The sequence below is a fragment of the Carcharodon carcharias genome, chromosome 9 (assembly GCF_017639515.1).
Source record: "Carcharodon carcharias isolate sCarCar2 chromosome 9, sCarCar2.pri, whole genome shotgun sequence".
Classification (NCBI taxonomy): Eukaryota; Metazoa; Chordata; class Chondrichthyes; order Lamniformes; family Lamnidae; genus Carcharodon; species Carcharodon carcharias.
This window is the reverse complement of record NC_054475.1, coordinates 129,917,638-129,937,199: the sequence shown is the minus strand read 5'-3', so window position 1 is coordinate 129,937,199 and position 19,562 is coordinate 129,917,638.

Genomic DNA, 19,562 nt, shown 5'->3' with positions numbered 1-19,562 from the left:
TGAGAGAGAGGAAAGAAGTATCTCATCATGATCATCCTGCCATCATGTTGTGGGGCAGGTTTGAATGACCAGCTGGTTTTTTCCTGTCTGTCAATTTCACATTCGTGCTTGTTTGCCTCAGTATCTTATTGGCTGCATTTTTTCCACTGAGGCATTTGAAGGAGGGTCTCCTGTGCATTTAAAATCTGCTTTTGAAACTTTATTAAATGGTTTGGAACTGTTACATTACTCATTTAGAATGAACATTTTAACTTAAAAGAATTTGCAAAACTTGGAGTGCTTTAAATATGTATTGATTTACAAAATAAGACAGTGTCTTTACATCTCCAACTGCCACTAAAAAAAAAGACATTTTGCTATAAATTAATGAGGGCCTCATTTTATGGACCAACAGTGCTTATTAGCTAACAGAATCCCAATGTTTATTCTTTCATTTATACAACAGGGAGTATTTCTGGATACAGTATATGAGGCTTGCTTTGGTCCTGTTGCTATTAAACATTTTATTGGATTATACAGTTCAAATCATGAAATTTTAAGCTTGCCAGAACAGATGCAAAAATTATTGATAGGATCTTATTCACCCTTCTTGTTGCAAGTTTATTCCAGAAATACCCAGAAAATATCCGGTGGCAGAAAACAATTTGGGATAAAGGAAACCTTTCATTGTGTAACAAAGATGTTTAGAGTGCCATACTCTCCTCCCTTGAATTTTTTTCTCCAAGATAAACATGAACAAAAAATATAATACAGTAGGTGTCCAGATCTTTTATCCTGTTTCCTTTTTCAGGCCCTGTTGATTTGGATTGAACCAATCACCAGGAATGATGACGTAAGATATAATTAGCTCAACAGAACTGGTGCTGTGCAGGACAGAGTAGCAAGATCCATTCCTGATGTCTGAAGAATGAGCTTTGCAGGATGGTAGGGCTCTTCAAAAATACAAAGGAATGTTTCAGAGGGGAACGTATAGAGGCATAAATAGCACTTAGTGGATAATGGGAATATAGACTAGAGCAATACCTACATAAAAAAGGCCATAAGGCCAACAAGGCACAAGTTCAGGGCTGTGAAGGGAAAGTTTTGGACAGATATCACATAGAAGGACCTGGAAGGAGCTAAGCAAGTTGCTAGGAAGGATGCTGTGCTCAGAAACACTGGCCTCAATTTTAACACACTCCACAACCCACAGTCCCATACCCCCAACTCCAAACCTGATGGGCAGAAAAGGATCAGGCAGTCAAAATATTGGGATTGAGAAACCCAACCCCAAACCAATCCCATTGCTGCTTGCTTAAAATTGAACAAAGACAAATCAGGTCATTGAAAGGCTCCTGCCAAAAGAAGGTAGAAGCCTGATTAATATTCAAAACTTGCGGCCCAGTGATTTCAAAATTACAGTGAGTGAGGGGATTTCTGTGTTGTGGAATTCAAAGTAACTGACTTGAGATGGGGGGGAGTGCTGATTGGCCAATGTGAACTGCTCCTTCCAGGAGCAACCCTCCCACAGGTCTAATAAGGAAGCTTTCAGCCTTCTCCATCCCAATAGCTACCTGATGTTCTCTCCACATCCCCCTCAGCCTTGATTGAGGACTTATTGTCCTCTCTCCCCACTCCAACCACCACCCCCCCCACAACCACCTCCCGCTATCCTCTCTCACCTCTCCCCAGCAAAGCCCCATTACCCTACCTCTCCCTGTGATTGGGGCCCCACTACCCTCTATTTCCGCCCCCTGCCCCCACCCCCTCCCCCCTCCCCCCGAGCCCAACCCTGTTGTCCTGCTGCCTTCCTCGCCTCTGGATGATGCCTGCTGAGGACAATCCACACAGGCCCCTGTTTCTTTCTTTGCGATCCTGCTTGCTGGCTGAGCTGTCAATTGATCTGGCTGCTGGGCAGGAGTCTGCAGCAGATTATTTAAATGAGACCCAGCTGTTAAAATCAGGTGGGCCTCCACGACCCTGACCTTGCCAGGCTTTCCACATTCTCACACAATTGCTGCCTTCCCATTCATAGCAAGGGTTTATTTGTGAAACAGCTATACACTATTACAGGAAAATGGCAGAGTTTGGAATCTGGAAGGATAAGATCCAATATATTGAAGTGCCTTCTTCATCCAAATCTACCTTTTGATCCAGAATGAAGCTAACCCTGAGAGTGGACAAGAGGAAACAAGAAAGCAGTGGAAACTGAAAATCAAATGAAAGCAGAAAATAATAATAGAAATATACCTGCTGGATACATCTCCTTGCTGAATAAAATAGATGGCTGGGATTTTGTCACCAGCGTGCTGTTCCCGGCATGCCATCAGAAATGTGTATGCCACTTAAGCTCTCTCTCCTTTTCCCGTTTCCCACATGATCACAATTAAATTTCTAAGTGCCAGAGGCATGCATGGAAAACAGGGATGATTAAGTGGCGAGGAAGCTTTTCATTGGTGAAACCCACTGTCAGCTGACAATGCAGCAGGATGTGTTGGCTATAAAGGAGCCTCCTGTTCAAACAGGGAGGCTCTGCATCATGGTCACAACTTTCCTTCCCAACTCTATTGCCATTAACATAAGACTTGAGAGTACAAGGTGGCACGGGTGTTTTTCAGAATTAAATTTCACTTGTAAGTATTTCACATTATATTGGCTTCACTTTACCCATGTGTGCATCATTGCTATTTGTTGAGACTAACTTAGTTAGAGAGCTACATGTACTAGTACACCTCATGACTGGCACACATTGATGGTTACCGGGGAGTTAATAACATTACCTTTATTGTGGAAGAAACAAATGTTGTCCGGGATTTACTGCTCCAGGCTTAAATCCCCTGGCGGGAGTGGGAAGTAAGAGTGTTGCCTATCATGGAGCCCAGTGGGAAATTGTGCCAAATCACGTGATGCTGGGCTCATTAATTATGCAGCCAGGGGTCTCCCATTGTTATTCACAGTGGGGCGGGCAGGAAGTCGTGCACCTCACCATCATATCCAGTAACCTTTTCTAAAAGGCGCCTGGACAGATACAGTTCTACTGAGCTCTTAGCTACGGACCAGGACATGGAAAACAGAGCCCAAGGAGCACCGACACCCAGATTCAGTGATGCTTCACTGGATACTGCTAAAGACAGTATCAAACTTAAAGAAAAAGCATATAGTTGTGCAAAGATGGGTGGCAGGTCAGAAGATTGGACAGAATATAAAAAACAGCAAAGAATGACGAAAAGATTAATAAGGAGGGAAAAAGTAGAGTACGAGAGAAAGCTAGCTAAAAAAATAAAGGGCAGAATCATCACAGGTTTGCACTAAATGCAGTAGCGGGCAGGAAAAGAATGTTTTACTTGCTGGCTGCAATGACGGGTTTTCGTGCTATATCATCCCAATCCCACCACATTAATAATGCATTCCCGGGAAACACGCCGCTTTGATGGTGGATGGGCTCTCATTCGTCCACTGTGCTGTCACCTCACCGCTTCATCATGCTGGTCCCCATATTTAAAGTGCACCCCTGGACACACCTCTCAGTGCTTCCAGCCCAGGACTGCTACACAGAAGACATGGCCCCAAAAGGCATAAAGAATGCAGCCCTCCAGTTTATTGACACCTATTAGACAATGTGGAGTCCCCCTGTAATGTCCTCTATCCCTGCCTTGGCTGCAGGAGGGGCAGTAACATCACTAACCCAGCATGGGAGGCAGTGGCAGGCAGCACCAATGCCCTGCAAAAGAGGGCAGCCACCCACTGCCGCAACAGGATGAATGGTCTCATCCGTTCCACCAGGGTAATTCACTTTCTCATCACTCTCAACTCACACGCTCACAAACCCATCACACTTCTACAGGGATCTCACACCTCAAGGGACAACACCACTAACTCTCGCACACACCCTCACATCTCCATCAGGCTCATATCCTCTCGAGCTCATGTCCTCATCCTGTCCATATCTCCGCTCACCGCACAAACATACCACACAGTCCCATGTGTCCTGCTCACACTCTCTCCATCTGTTTACATGCAGAAGTTAGCTCACAACAGCATGGAGAGGTCCCAGACCAGAGATGGAGTGGCCCATATTAGGCCCCTCACTCACTTTGAGAAGCGTGTCATCGTGCTGACTGGTAAGGATGTGGACCGTGCCTGCAATGATGGTGAGGTTGGCAGCGAACACTCTCATGAAGATCCTGCACCACATCATCCCTCTCTCAATACAACAGTGAGTGCTCTCTCTCCTGCTTTTGACTCTGCTACCATGCACTAATTATCTCTACTTTGGTTCAAAGGGAGCTCTGCCAAGCGACCGATACCCTCATTCAGCCAATCCCTCAGGTCCATCCAGTTCCAAGAGGAACCCTCCTCCATTGAAGACCTGGAAATAAGCAGCCTGGAAGACCCGTCACAGAGCTTACCCATACCCTACACCAGTGCAGAGACACATACCTCGGTGGGACCTAGATCTAGAGCAGGCTCAGGTTCACAGTTTAGTGGTCACCACACGGACACATGTCCGCAGCAGGAGGAGGCAGGTTCAGCCGAGCTCCCAGGCATTCGGAGGACTGCTGGGGAAGAGGCATCTAAGAGAATTGAGTCAGATGACAAGCCTCTGGATTCAGCCTTCAAACTCATCGTGGAGTGTCAGCAGAAGGCAGGGAATCATCACGCAGAGCTGTTGGAAGCCCTCAACAGAGTGGCACGTGAGTCGGAGGAGTGCATCTGCCTGCTTTCTGATGAAGTGGTGCCCACATGTGTGCTCATGGAGGACTCCAAAGGGAGGATGACAGACACCATGGAGACCCTGGTCCAGCAGAACATGGAAATGTGTGCACACCTGCACTCCATTATGGTAGCCATGGTGAATTCCTGCAGTGGCAATTCAAGAGGGAAACAGGGCACCTCAACGTCTCCCCCCAGGTGCTTCTCCCCTCAAGAGTCAGGCCAGGGCCCTTGGGCACCTGAAGGGAGGAGGAGTGGTAGCTGGATACTCCTGGGTCATCCACTGATGAATCCCATTGGCTGTTTTCTCCCTCCATGTCCCCTTTGCCTGTGACCCCCTCAACATTGTCCTCTGTCACTGCAGAGGGAGCAACTTGCCCACTGGAGGACAGCCAAAGCAAGCTGCGGCCCCCAATCCCTCGGCTCTCTGGTTTTCAGACACAAAGGCATCAAAGGCAACTGGGCCAAATGCTGCATAGGCTGCCTCCACCCCTGCTGCAGGGCAGCACCTAGAAGTCTAAGGCGTTCAAAAGTTAAAAAATCCTGATCACAGTTGGTTGCACAGGTGAATACATATTGTCACTTTGTAATCTGAAAATATATTCACAGTGCGAGTCCCCCACTGCAATTCATCACCACCACCACCCCCTCATCACCCCCCACCAGCGGTTCAGCTACATGCAGCCAATGAGTGATTCTGGAGGGAGAAGTGTGTGTGGCAGGGCCTTTCGGAGCCTCATGCAAGCACTCTCCCACGCATACGGATCCTTCCCGCAAAACACTCATCTCAATGTCCTGAGCATTTTTAATGCTGCCTGCTGGGGTTCACTTTCAGTTGACCACCTGAGCTGACCTGCATCTCCACCCACTCACTGATCAAACTCCCATGCAACACCTGATCTCGCACACCATGACTCTAGTTTCACTTTCGATTTGGCAAGCATTGTGTGTCTAACATCTTTCTTCAGGTTTCCTGTCCTTTTCCCTCCTCCAGTCATTCATTTCCTTTCCCCCAAACACTGTTGACCCCCCTGGCATCATCTTCCACCTCCCTCCATGACCTACCAGCCACTGCCCTTTTCTTTCAGGGATGTCCAGGTGAACTTGCACATTCTCTTCCTTCCTGAAAAATCCCATCCATATTCACCTCCCTGACTTCCTCCTTCCCACCCCCGGGGTCTGTGCCTGACTCTGTGTCTCTACCCTCACCACCCCTTCTACCCATACAATTGCACCCTCACCCTCCCACCCCATCGCCTCACTCTGCCCCCAGTCATTCCCTCATGCCACACTCACCCTCAGTTCACTCCCCAGGAGGCAGTCATGGACTCATCAGAGCCCTCCCTTACACACTCACCTGGAACAAACTCCCGCACCCCTGGAGTCCCTTGGAATTCCTCCCCCACTTGGAATTTTTTCCTCACCACCCCTCGCCCCCCACCCCCCAAAAGAAAAGTTAAAATGAACGTTTGTCCTTTAGGAAGTAAGTCTGGGGAATTAATAATGGAAAATAGGGAGATGGTAGATTAACTGAATAGGTATTTTGCATTGGTCTTCACTATAACGGATATAAGTAACTTCCCAGAAATAGCTGTACATCAGGAATTGGAAAGGAGGGAGGAACTTAAGAAAATTACAATCATCAGGGAAGTGGTACTTAGCAGATTGTTGGAACTGTAGGTTGACAAGTCCCGGGATTGGATGGGCAGCGAAAAATACAAACCAATTGCTAGTTTAATAATCTTAAAAGACATTTTAATTATTGGCGGGCACGCTGCTGACTCTCTCGCGCACCCACCGACTGGAATATCGCGCGAATCCGCGATAACGTTGGGTTGCTCACCCGATGTCATTGTGCACTATTTTACTCCCTATCAGGTCGGGCATGCACCTGCCCACGGGATGTAAAGTTCTGCCCAATGTCTTTATCGTCCTCATCCTCCTCGGTCCTCTGCGTGCTGGAGCTGGTGCTGGATCGGGTACGGGGTCAGGCCCCACTCTCGTCCTGCTGGGACCTGGTAATTGAAAGAGGAGAAAGTGAATGACTGCACGGGCTGCCTCTAACATGGCACTGAGCATGACTTTTAGGTTTCTATGTAAGGACAGTAAGCATGATTCTTTACTGTTTGGAGGTCAGACACCAACCTTGCCGTCTACACATGAACAGTCCTGGTCCTCCCCTGCCAGCTCGGCAGCCGGTTTTTTTGAATGGTGTGAGGTGCCAGAGTTCAGCCATGCCCCCTCCTGTCCTCTCTCTCTCTCTTGCACTTGTTGTGCGTCAACTTGTCCTGCGCAAGGGGAGAGGATGGTTTGAGAGCATTTGGGATGCAGATGGTGTTCGCATACTGCCAGCCTTCACCAACAACCCACTGGCTACTGCATGCCATGTGAAAGATGCACTGCAGCTAATCCACAAGCGTTCTTTGGCAGCACTATCCAGAGCGGTGAACTCATGCAGATAGAAGGATAAGGCCGGCAGAGGCATGGCATCAAAAGCAAATGCTGGTGCCCTCTGCCAACCACCCCACGTAACCCCTCCCCCCCAGCTTCCCACAACACAATATGAGGGGCAGAATCTTCCAGTCGCTGTGCGGGGGCGGGGCCCGACATGCTGATGTGTAAAATGACGCACGATGACGTCGAGTGTGCATCCTGATGTCATTGCGATATTTTGTTCGGCAGGTGCACGCCGGATTCGGCCGCGTGCTCGCTGAACTGTAAACGGCCTATTAAGGCTATTAAGTAATCTATTGAGCCACTTGAGAACGCTGCCTGTCCAACCTTAAGGTTGGCGGGCGGGCAGGCAGAAAGCCCTAGCAGCCTTCACGTTTTTCAAGAAACCTGATCCACGAGTGGGATGAGGTTTCCTGAAGCTTTTATTAAATAAGTTAATTAATTTTCATAAATATAAAGACATGTCCCCACTCATGTGACACATTCACATGAGGGGACATGTTTAAATAAGTTTTAAAATCAATTCTTTTATTATTTTAATATCCATTCAACCTCCCTGAGGCAGCTCTGTGCTACTGGGGAATTGGGTCACAGTCTGAGGATACGGGGTAGACCATTTAGGACTGAGATGAGGAGAAATTTCTTCACCCAGAGAGTGGTGAGCCTGTGGAATTCGCTACCACAGAAAGTAGTTGAGGCCAAAACATTGTATGTTTTCAAGAAGGAGTTAGATATAGCCCTTGGAATGAAAGGGATCAAAGGGTATGGGGAGAAAGTGGGAGCAGGCTATTGAGTTGGATGATCAGCTATGATCATAATGGATGGCAGTGCAGGCTCGAAGGGCTGAATGGCCTACTGCTGATCCTATTTTCTATGTTTCTATGTTTCTATATGTTTCTTCCTTTGCTCCCATTCCATTCCCCCACTGCATCCATCCAAGACCCCTGCAAGATTTCCATCTTTTCCCCCCACTTTTGGCATCCAAATCCACACCACCTCTTTGTGCCTTTCCTCCCTGTCTTCTTCACTGACCACCACCATAAAGGCTGTCGTCGCGCACCATTACCTGCTGCAGCCGTACACCTGCTGTTGGATGCTCCACTTGTTGCGACAGTCTCCATCTGTAGCTCCTGGTTCCAACACCGAGAGTCTCCACCTGTAGCTCCTGGCTCCAACACCGAGAGTCTCCACCTATAGCTCCTGGCTCCAACATCGAGAGTCTCCACCTGTAGCTCCTGGCTCCAACATCGAGAGTCTCCACCTGCAGCTCCTGGCTCCAACATCGAGAGTCTCCACCTGCAGTCCTGGCTCCAACACTGAGAGGCCCCACCTGGGAGGGGGGTAGGGTGGTAGGTAGTGGGGTAGGTATAAAATTATAAAATTATAGGGGCTTGAAATTAGCACTGGAAGGGAGAAAAATATTGCTGCTTACCTGATGCCTGATCACACCTGAGTTTAAAAGTTAATGGGGTATTTTTATCCCAATGGGAGTTGTTTATGATCGGCTTTCTGGGAACACTTTGCTCAAAGAAATTGCTGCTATGAAATTGTACTCGTGCCAGCAGTGTGATATGAGCTACCATATGCTGAAGTTTTATTTAAACCAAGTGTTAGGAGGATTTGGTTCATACAGTAAGTGAGTATGCAAACCCCTTAGCTCAAGGATTTAAGGGCATTTTTTGGATCTTGGTGAAGATCAACTCTGAATGGCTAAGGACTAGTGCAAATCTAGTCAGCAGCGTGATATGTTAATACATTTTGCCATGTCTACTCATGTCCAATATTATTCACAATCTCATTTTTGGCTTTGTGTAGTGAACAAGCCTAGTTTAATAGGGGACCAAAAAGTTATAGGCCTGGATTTTCATCTTTAAGGCAGGTAGTGGGATTTAGGAAAATTCTCGTCTTCGCACACCCATCTCGGAAGAAAGGGCCTGCAAAGATGGTATCCCCAGGTCCCCAGGATTCGGTGTGTGTGTGTGGTTTGTCGGGGGGCGGGGTTACAGGCTGCATTCGGGCCAGCCAGCCCAGGAAAGAGTTCAGCTGCAGCCTCATGGGCTGCTGGATGTCAAGGCATACTGTTTAAATGGCCTGTGTTGGTGCTGTGGGACCTCATTCCAGTTATAATGAAACAAGTAAGGCCCCCCAGCCCTTACGCCTCACACTCCCTCACTTCCACAGACTCCCCTTGCCCCATCCATGCCGGGCTATGCCTCCTCACTCAGTGCCCCTGGCCCCTCAAGCCCCCATGAGAGCCTATGGCACTTCCATGCCCATTGACCCACTATACAGTATATAGAACCAATGAACCCCATAGTGACACAAGGATGTATAAAAAAACATCGGTTAAAAAACAATGGTTGGGAAGGGTGAGAATGAGCAAGGACAGAGTGAGGTGGTAGGGCTGGAGGATGAATAATCATCGGTAGTAACAGAAGGGTCGGCGAGGGTGCTCGGTGGGCACCCAGAGGCAGATATGGACCCTGGAGGAGGGAAGAAGGATGTCGGGGAGGTGAATGTGGATGAGGGTGGGATTTTTGGGAAGGAAAGGAATGTGCACATTCATCTGTACATGGCCGAAGGAAAAGGGTTGTGGCTGGTAGGTAATGGAGGGTAGATGGAAGGTAATGCCGGGGGGCAACTGTGATGGAGGAAAGGAAATAGGTGACTAGGGAAGGAGAAAGGATGGGAAGTGCACAATGCAGTGAAACCATACATGCTGGCTAAATCAAAAGCGAAACAATAGTCATGGTATGCGCGATCAGGTGCTGCAAGGGAGTGTGATCAGTGGGTGGGTGGAGATGCAGGTCAGTTCAGATGGACAACTGAAAGGTAACCCCAGTAGGCAGCATTGAAAATACTCAGGGCATTGAGATGAGTGTGAAACATGAAGGATCCACATGTGTGTGAGAGTGCTTGCACGGGGCTCCTCTGTGGATGATCCACGAGTGTCCAATGTCACCCCTCCTGCCCTTGAGTCCCCGAGGACCCCGGCCTGACTCTTTGAGGGGAAGGAGCACCTGGAGGGACATTGAGATGTCGCCAAAGTAGGAACTCGCCCATGGCTACCATGATGGAGTGCAGGTCTGTGCACACCTCTGCATTTTGCTGGACCAGAGTCTCCATGGTGCCCACCACCCTCCCCATGGAGACGTCCATGCATGTGCATATGGGCACCACTTCTCCAGAGAGCAGGCAGATGCACTCCTCCAACTCACATGCCACACTGCTGAGGGTTTACAACAGCTCTGCATGATGTTCTGCTGACTCTCCAGGATGGGTTGGAAGGCCAAATCCAGAAGTTTATCATCTGACTTGGACCTCCTGCCCAGCAGTCCTCCGAGTGCTGGGGATCTTGGCTGAACCTGCCTCCTCCTGCTGTGGACACGTGTCCATGCGGTGACCATCAGGTTTTGAACCCAAGCCTGCTCTAGATCTAGGTGCCACCGAGGTGTGTGTCTCTGTGCTGGTGGAAGGTGTGGCTGAGCGATGTGATGGGTCTACCAGGCTGCTTTTTTCCAGCACTTCAATGGAGGAGCATTCCTCTTGTCTGCAGATAAGGACCTGGATGGAGCTGAGAGACTGGCTGGCTGAGGGTGTCAGCTGCTTGGCAGAGCTCCCTGTGAACCAGAGTGGAGATAATTATTGCAAGGTAGCAGAGTCAAAAGCAGGAGAGAGAGCACGCACATTTGCATGGAGAGAGGGATGATGTGGTGCAGGATCCTCAGGATGGTGTTCACCGCCGACCTCACCGTCGCCTCAGGCACAGTCCATGTCCTCACCAGTCAGCACAATGGCATGCTTCTCAAAATGAGTGAGAGGCCAAATGTGGGCTACTCCAACCCCGGCCTGGGACCTCTCCCTGCTGATATGAGCCAGCTTCTCCTGCATGAAAACAGATTAAATTCCATTTGCCACTGATCAGCCCATCTGACCAGCCTGTCCATATCCTCCTGTAACCTAAGGCTATCTTCCTCACTAAATCATTCATATATGCCACAAACAGCAAGGGACCCAACACTGATCTCTGTAGAACACCACTGGACACAGGCACTCAGTCACAAAAACATCCCTCGACCATTAACCTCTACTTCCTGCCATTCAGCCAATTCTGGATCCAGTTTGCCAAATTGCCTTGGATCCCATGGGATCTTACCTTCATTATCAGTCTCCCATGCGGGACCTTATCAAAAGCTTTGCTGAAGTCCAAGTAGACCACGTCAAATGCATTGTCCTCATCTACACACCTGGTCACCTTTTCAAAAAATTCAATCAAATTGTTTAGACATAACCTCCCCTTAACAAAACCATGCTGACTGTCCTTGATTAATCCCTGCCTCTCCAAGTGTAGATTAATTCTGTCCCTCAGAATTGCTTCCAATAGTTTCCCCACCACTGAGGTGATGGAGTGGCGGGCAAATGAGAGCCCGCCCAGCATGGAAACAGTGTGTTTCTTGGAAATGCATAAGTAATGTGACAGGTTTGGGACAATACAGAGTGAAAACCCACTATCATGGCCAGTTGTTTTACTCACCCGCTACCACACTTAGTGCAAATATGGGGCAATTTCACCCAGTCACTCATTCATAACCTTCCACGATGTTAAAAAGAGTCATTTTACTACAGGCCAATAAAGGTATCAATCATTCAAATCCTTTCAAGTATCAATCACAGAAACTGAAACCTCGCTTGAAGTCTCTTAATTTGTGTAAAGAAATATTGTACAATTGACAGCAAAGGTCAGAGAGCAAGAGCTGTTAGTCAAGCAATTTTTTTCCCTGGAGCTCAGGTGTTTCAACAGGCTAATGGATTAGCAAACCCCATTATGTATTCTTGGCTGAGATCCCATTAAAGTACTAAGACACCTGTGGAGGACTAGGAAATGCCTATCTACACAATGGAACAGGCAGGTCTGGAGTGCTGAAGGCAGGCTTGTGACCCAAGCCAGCCCACACCCTTAAATGGCATTCCCAAGAACTGGAAAGTTCAGGAATGGGGGTCGGAAATCCTGGCCATAGTGTAGATGAAATTTAAAGTAGTGGAGTTAGTTAAAGGATAAAGCTTACATCGGACTACAAAATTCTTATTAAGTCTCAAAAAGCATTTCAACCCATTGGCAGCTTTTGCCAAGGCTGAAGAGAAAGATAGAGAGGGAGAGAGGGAAGGGGTACCAACAAATATGAGGAAACTGGATTCCTGATATGCAGCCTGAGGGCAAGCATCATAATAAAACAATACTCAAGGTCCAATTTCATATTTGAAGAAGTGAATGTTAAAATGCATGAAGTGAGTTCAATGAAAGTTACCCTGTTTGTCATTCAGGCTTCAATTTCCATCAGATACTGTAATGCAACATGCCTGCAATGTGCCTGAGGCCTAAAAGGTAAGGACTAACTGATCTTTATAGCCACTGGCAATGTCCTCCCTGTGGCGCAGTTTGGCTGCAGGTTAGATTGTATCATTCAGCTCAACTCTGCTGCTGCCTTGCTGATTATTCAGCAATGCCATACACAGAATACCTTGGACAAACCCAGCTATATGCACTCTGTTTGAATTTCCATACGAGAAGGCAACAGTGGGTAAACTGTTCTTCTGTGGTGCACCTCACCTACCTGGCGTCTTTCTGGGCAGAATTTTACGTCCCGCGGGCAGGTGCATGCCCGACCCGATCAGCCACAAAATAGCGTTCAATGATGAGCGTCCGGACCTCACCATGCACTTGTGCGATATTTCGCTCGGCAAGCGTGAGCGGGTGCTGGGCCCAAACCCGCCATTAAACAGGCCACTTAAGGCCATTAACAGTCCAATTGATGGCAATTTTTCATTTCATGTGCGATTTCACGCTCGTCGCACGGGAAAAATGGGCATGTGGGCAGCTGGCCTTCTCAAAAACTTCATCCCAGGACAGGATAAAAAGGATCTGCAGCATTGCCAGTGTGAGTAGTGAGGAGTTTGGTAGATAGTTTGCTGCTGGTGACATATTGGTATATGGCAGCTTCACCTCTGTTCAGGGCTTCACTCTTAGCATTTCCAGGCTTCATTTCAGGACTTCTTGGCAGCTGCAAGGCCCTGGAGGATTCAGACCATGTAGACCTTTCCAGGTATCAGACAGCCTTCCAATACCCTAGTAATGGAGATTGTGATCTCCGCTGGAGGCACCTCCTCTGAGGAGGAAGAGAGGGGCAGAAGGGATATGAAGCCAGGAGTCCCAATACAGCTTCCAGGGGACTGGCTTGTGGGAGGAGAGGCGCAGGCACAAGGGGAGCAGGGCCAGCGGGAAGTCCAAGGCAGAAGGGGCCGCAGAAGATGCCACTATCCTGCTGCCAGGGTTTGTAGGAAGCGATGCAGCTACCTCAATATGTCTGAGGTGCAATGCTGAAGGAGGCTCCACCTCTCAAGGGAGACAGTGACCATAATTTGCCAGATGATTGGGCCTGAGATCAGCTCTAACTGTGTGGGTGGACACCCCATGCCAGTGGGCCTGAAGGTCACTGTGACCCTCAACTTCTATGCCTCCAGTTCTTTCCAGGGCTCTGTGGGGGGGTCTGTGTGGATTCTCCCAATCAGCTGTCCACAGTTGCGTGAAGCTGGTGACAGAGGCTGGTTCTGACTTTTATTCTTTACCGTACGGACGAGGCCAGCCAGGCTGAGTGAGTCAGAGGCTTTGCAGCGATTGCTGGCTTCCCCCATGTCCAGGGTGCAATCAACTGCAATCGATTAAGGTGCCAGCGGGTCAGCCGGGTGCCTTTGTCAACAGGAAGGGATTCCACCCCATGAACGTGCAGATAGTGTGTGATCACAGGATGCACATTCTGCAAGTCTGTGCAAGATACCCAGGCAGCTCCATGACGCTTATATCCTGAGGCACTCCCAGATGCCGGGGCTCTTCAACGCTCCAGCCTGACTGGATGGATAGCTGCTGGGTGACAAGGGCTATCCATTGAAAAGGTGGCTCCTGACGCCTCCCTGCCACCCAAGAACAGAGGCAGAGCAGTGTTACAATATGAGTCATGCCTCCACAAGGGTGGTGTTAAAGAGGACTATAGGTCTTCTCAAGATGTGCTTCCGCTGCCTGGACTGTCAGGGGAAGCACTACAATACCCCCCAGAGTGGGTGTTACCGATAGCGATCGCATGCTGCACTGTCTACAATCTGGCACTGGCAAGGGGAGGCCCACTGGAGGAAGAGGATCTTCACGCAGCTCCACAGGCCACAGATGATGAGTCCAGTAATGAACCAGGAGAGAAGCACGGTGAGGAGAACGCTGAGGGCATGGAGGAATACCATGGTAATCTCCAAGGAGGCTGGGACACCAGGGACACCTTGATCTAACACTGCTTCAGCTGGTCTACCAAAGATCTGCTTCAACTGCATGCCAGGGCAGCTGCCTCCATCCTGGATGTCTAAAGGATCCTTTCATTTGAACACAAAGAACACTCAGTGCCTGTGCAATAACGTTCAGAGCCACTCGCAACCAACATTACATACTGGCGTATCCTGCACCAATGAAATAAAAAGTTGAAGCATACTCAGGCCATGACAACAAAAACAAAATTTATCTAATTTGGACAATTCCAAACTATTGGCATAAACTTCTCTGGCCTTCATTCCTAGACCAGTATAGTATAAAATCACCTGTGACCTGCCCCACTTGTGCTCATGGTGCCTTTAACTTACGATTGTTTCACTTACGTTTGGTCCCACCCCCTCACTGGCAGTGGTATTGGAGACAGCCTGCTTACTCTGCTGCCTTGATGGCCTTGATGACCTTGGCGCTCGTCCTCTGGCCAGTGGAGCCTGTGCTGGCCCCACCTGGGAGGGAGCAGCCAGTGCCATGGCTGGCATCTCCCCAGTCATCGCAGCCTCATCAGATGCCATGGTCATTGGCAGAGGGGTAGAGGAGCTGCTGCCATCATCCAGAGCGCCCTGAGAGGAGCCCACAGACACAAAAGGCAGCTCATGCATCAACGTGAGGTCGCTCTGGACCTCCCTGCTCACCATGGATGGATGGGCACCTAGCTGGGATACTGTGTGCCTCATCCATCTCACACACTGACACTGACTACCTGAGGTCAGTGCCTGTGTGAGGTCTTGCAGGTCCGAGTGCAATCCTAAGAACTCCTCATTCAGTCCCTGGGTCTGCCTCTCCATGAGATTTGCCTCTCTCTCTCAATGGAGGAGGCAGTGCACTCGGCCATGAGGGTCAACACAGTGCTGATGCTCCGTATGGGTTCCACCATCAAGGAGACCATGGCATGCACACCCCCATGGATCTCCACCAGATCCTCCTGCACATCTCGCTGGACATCCATCATTTGCCGCCTAATGGACGACTCCAGAGGCTCATCGTCAACCTTCGACTGAGCATCGTCCTGCTCCCCAGCAGTTCTCCGACTGCCAGCAGCCTGGGCATACTCTGCCTCCACTGCACCTCAAGCGAGTTTAAAGTGCCCTCACCAATGTGCACTGAGGTACTAGCCACTGAACCAACACCCACTTGGTATCTGCATGGGTGCCTGCTTCAGAGGGTGGGTGTGATGTAGGTGCAACAGAAGCTCGGTGGTCCTCCGGTGTCAGGGTTGGCTGTTCGGGGTCCACAGAGCAAACGCCTGCTGGTGAACCTGAAAGGGAGAACAAGGACATGTCATTAGTTAAAGTCATCACACTGTCACTGTGCATGCTAGGCATCCTGGTGAGACAATAGAGATCTGCATCATGGTGCCATCATCTTTCAATGATCAATGGGGACTCCAGGCTCAATGAATTGACTACACTAGAATGGTTGCATAATCCAAAACTGTCGCTTCTGTGCATTGCACTCTTTGTCTGACACCCCCGCCTCTTCACCCCCGGTTGCATGTGGAGCGTGCCAGCTGTCGAGCTCCAGGGCGTCCTGCTCGAACCTGCTGAACAGCAGAAGATTGGGCTGCCCTCCGCCTGTATGGGCCCTCTCTGCCTGGTTATGGCTTGTCTTCTCTTGAAGGAACAGAGGAGCATTGATTAGTCCACTCTCTGCAGTGCCATTGCAGCCTGGCCAACCCCAGCTGAGGAACACCTCCCAGGACATATCCGAGTTGTGGCCCTCAAGCCGCAAGGCACTCAGTCCAAGTTGCCGGGGCTCACCCGCTTGGCCTGAACTAGTGTCATTAACAGTTGGCACTCATACATCCCGGAGGTCTTGGGGGGAAGGCCACACCTTAACACTTCTGCATACTGACCCCTGCCAACACGGTACTCACCCTTCCTGAGTGCAGCAGGTCATTGAAGCGCATCTGGTACTGCACCCATGTGCATTGCACCGCATCATGACTATTCACCATTGCTGCCACCTCCTCCCATGCCCTCTTGGTGAGGTACGGTGGCCTCTTCCTCCCATCTCTGGGGACAAGGCTGTCCCTCCTGGCAGCCACTTCCTCCAGGGGACGGCAAGGCACTCATCGGAAAAGCAGGGGGCTGAGTGCCCATCCAACCTGCCCTTCTGCCTGCCATGTCCAGCTACACTTGACTCCATTGGGGATGCTGAACACACGTGGTGGCCTTCCAGGGGCTGCCTGGGCCATTGTTAAACCGGCCACTGGGTTGCCATTGGACCCGGTGGCCAACAGGCCCCCACCCACCCCCTCCCGGCCAGTGGAGATCCACATTTCATGCTGGGTGGGCCTTAATTGGCTCACCAGCAGGAATTCACGGTGGGGGCTGATCACAGGCAGTGGACCGTTTCCCGGCTGCTCCCGCGCCTGCCCATCAACCTCAATATCCTGCCCTCTGTTATTCCTCCTCTTCCTCCAAACATATGAATGGAGTTAAATTCTTATACGGAATCCGAAATTCTATGGCCTAATCAAATCTTGGCGACGCTGAAATTCATGGTACAAAAATTGTCACTAACTGATAAACTAATAAAATTTGAACCAACGAAAAGCATGGAAATACTTACAAAACTGTATTTTAACTTCTGTTAAAACTGTGTTAGAGTTGCCTAGCAACCCAAGATGCCTGTAAACATGCATTTTTTGTGATTGAACACAAAACTGGTGTAAAGCTGCAATGGAGCAGGGACATGTAAATAATGCCATTCCATTCTCAGTGAAGAGTGGAAGGACATTCCTGCTTTTGGGCCCACATTCCATATTTTGTTATGCTCCATGTGCTATTTATAGGATGCAACGAAGTCTGATGTTTGCTTTCTCTGCTGGCTGTACGGGTCCTACCTGAAATAAGCCTGGGGCAGGTTTGATCCATCCAGCGGAAGAGGGCCCATTCCATGAAATGGTCTTAATTTAGCGCAAATCTTTTGTTGTTAAGAGTAACTGAGTAACTGAATAAATGGCAAACTGGTGCAACAAGGGATGCCATCCTGAGGTATGTAGTTAATGCAGTAAAGAAGAAGATTTTTTTCTGTGGTTCATCCATTGTAACTGACCTGGGAGGTCTTATTATTTGCATAAAGTGGGCAAAAGGAAAATATCCCACTTCGATCCCTCAGCTTCATGGGTGAAAAAATTCACACAAACAGCTAATTAAAAAAAATGACTGGGATTCTTGCCTTGCAGTATTTGGAAGTAAAGTTGGCTGCTGGGATTTCCTCTTCAACCTTTATTGCTGCTGCCACCATTTTGAACTGACGAGCTCTGAGGATGAAGGGCCATTCATTTAGCTGTAACAGTTGCCGATGTACATCTCAATAACAATTCAAAGCCTCAAATATGTTGCTGTGGTAAACCTGTCTGATTTTTTCATTGCACCATACTTCTATTATCAGCACTGTATTCTTCTTGCTATTGCCCCTGCTACCGGTGGGTGTGTAATCAAGTCCCAGTGTCAGCCTGGCTCTGCTCAATACCACCTAGCCTCTCATCTGATTGTGATTGGTAGCTAACCCATCATGAGAGAATTGTATGCATTCTGCAGTTTATCTCTGGTGCAGTTTACTGGTGCACCAATGGTTTTTACTACTGAAAATTATGCATTTTCAGGGGTTTTGAAATGTTTCATTATAGAGGGGACGATGAGCTGAGTAGCATGATAATCTGTTAAAGAAATAGTAGTGCATTTCCATGCCTGTTAAAAATCCATCAAACAGAATATGTATTCAAATCCAAACCATGTTCTTGACATTATCAGGTGCCTCTCTTATCTCGAGCTTTCCTATTGTGTTCACCACATAGGGCTTCAGACCTTAGTGAGACCGACCAAATGGAAATGTGCAGATGTGCTTTTGTAGGTATTACAGCTGTCACTCAAAGATAATCACACGTTGAACACATCATTTGCATTCTCTGTGTGTTCAGTTGAGTTCTACCAGTCACTGCAGGGAAATCTAACTGAACCTATGCTCCAGGAAGTTTGCGGATGCTTTTACTGCATTTTATCAGGCCGCTGTGCAACCTAGACATTCCAATGTAACAGCGCACTAGGGTACAGCACAATTTTACAGTAAACTGTTACTTTAGTTCAGAAGATATCATAGCTGAAACCTGGAGCAATATTTTTACAAAGTGAAAGACATTGTGAATAGACATAATTCCATATAGAGAGGGTGAAACAAAAATGAAAGGAATTAGAAACAAAATTGGAACAGGATAAGAGATACAAAGCAAGTGAAAGATTACCACATACCAGCCTCCCTCAGCACATGACTCAGTACTCCTCCATGTTGAACACCAGTTGGAAGAAGCACTGAGGGTGGCAAGAGCACAGAGAGTACTCTGGATGGGAGACTTCACTGTCCATCACCAAATGTGGCTCGGTAGCACCACCACAGACCACGCTGGTCGAGTCCTAAAGGACATAGCTGCAAGACGGGTCTGTGGCAAGGGTTGAAGAAACCAACAAGGAGGAAAAACATACTTAAACTCATCCTCATTAACCTGCCTGCTGCAGATGCATCTGTCCATGACAGTATAGGTAGGAGTGACCACCGCACTGTCCTTGTGGTGATGAAGTCCCATTTTACATTGAGGATACCCTTCATCGTGTTGTGTGGCACTACCACTGTGCTAAATGGGAAAGTTTTCAAACAGATCTAGCAACTCAAGACTGGGCATCCATGAGGACCTGTGGACCATCAGCAGCAGCAGAATTGTACTCAACCGCAATCTGTAACCTCATGGCCCGGCATATCCCCCACTCTACCATTACCATCAAGCCAGAGGATCAACACTGGTTCATTGAAGAGTGCAGGAAGACAAGCCAGGAGCAGCAGCAGGCATACCTAAAAATGAGGTGTCAACCTGGTGAAGCTACAACACAGGACCACATACATACCAAACAGCATAAGCAGCAAGTGATAGACACAGCTGAGCGATTCCATAACCAACGGATCGGATCTAAGCTCTGCAGTCCTGCCACATCCAGCCGTGAATGGTGCTGGACAATTAAACAACTCACTGGAGGAGGAGGCTCCAAAAATATTC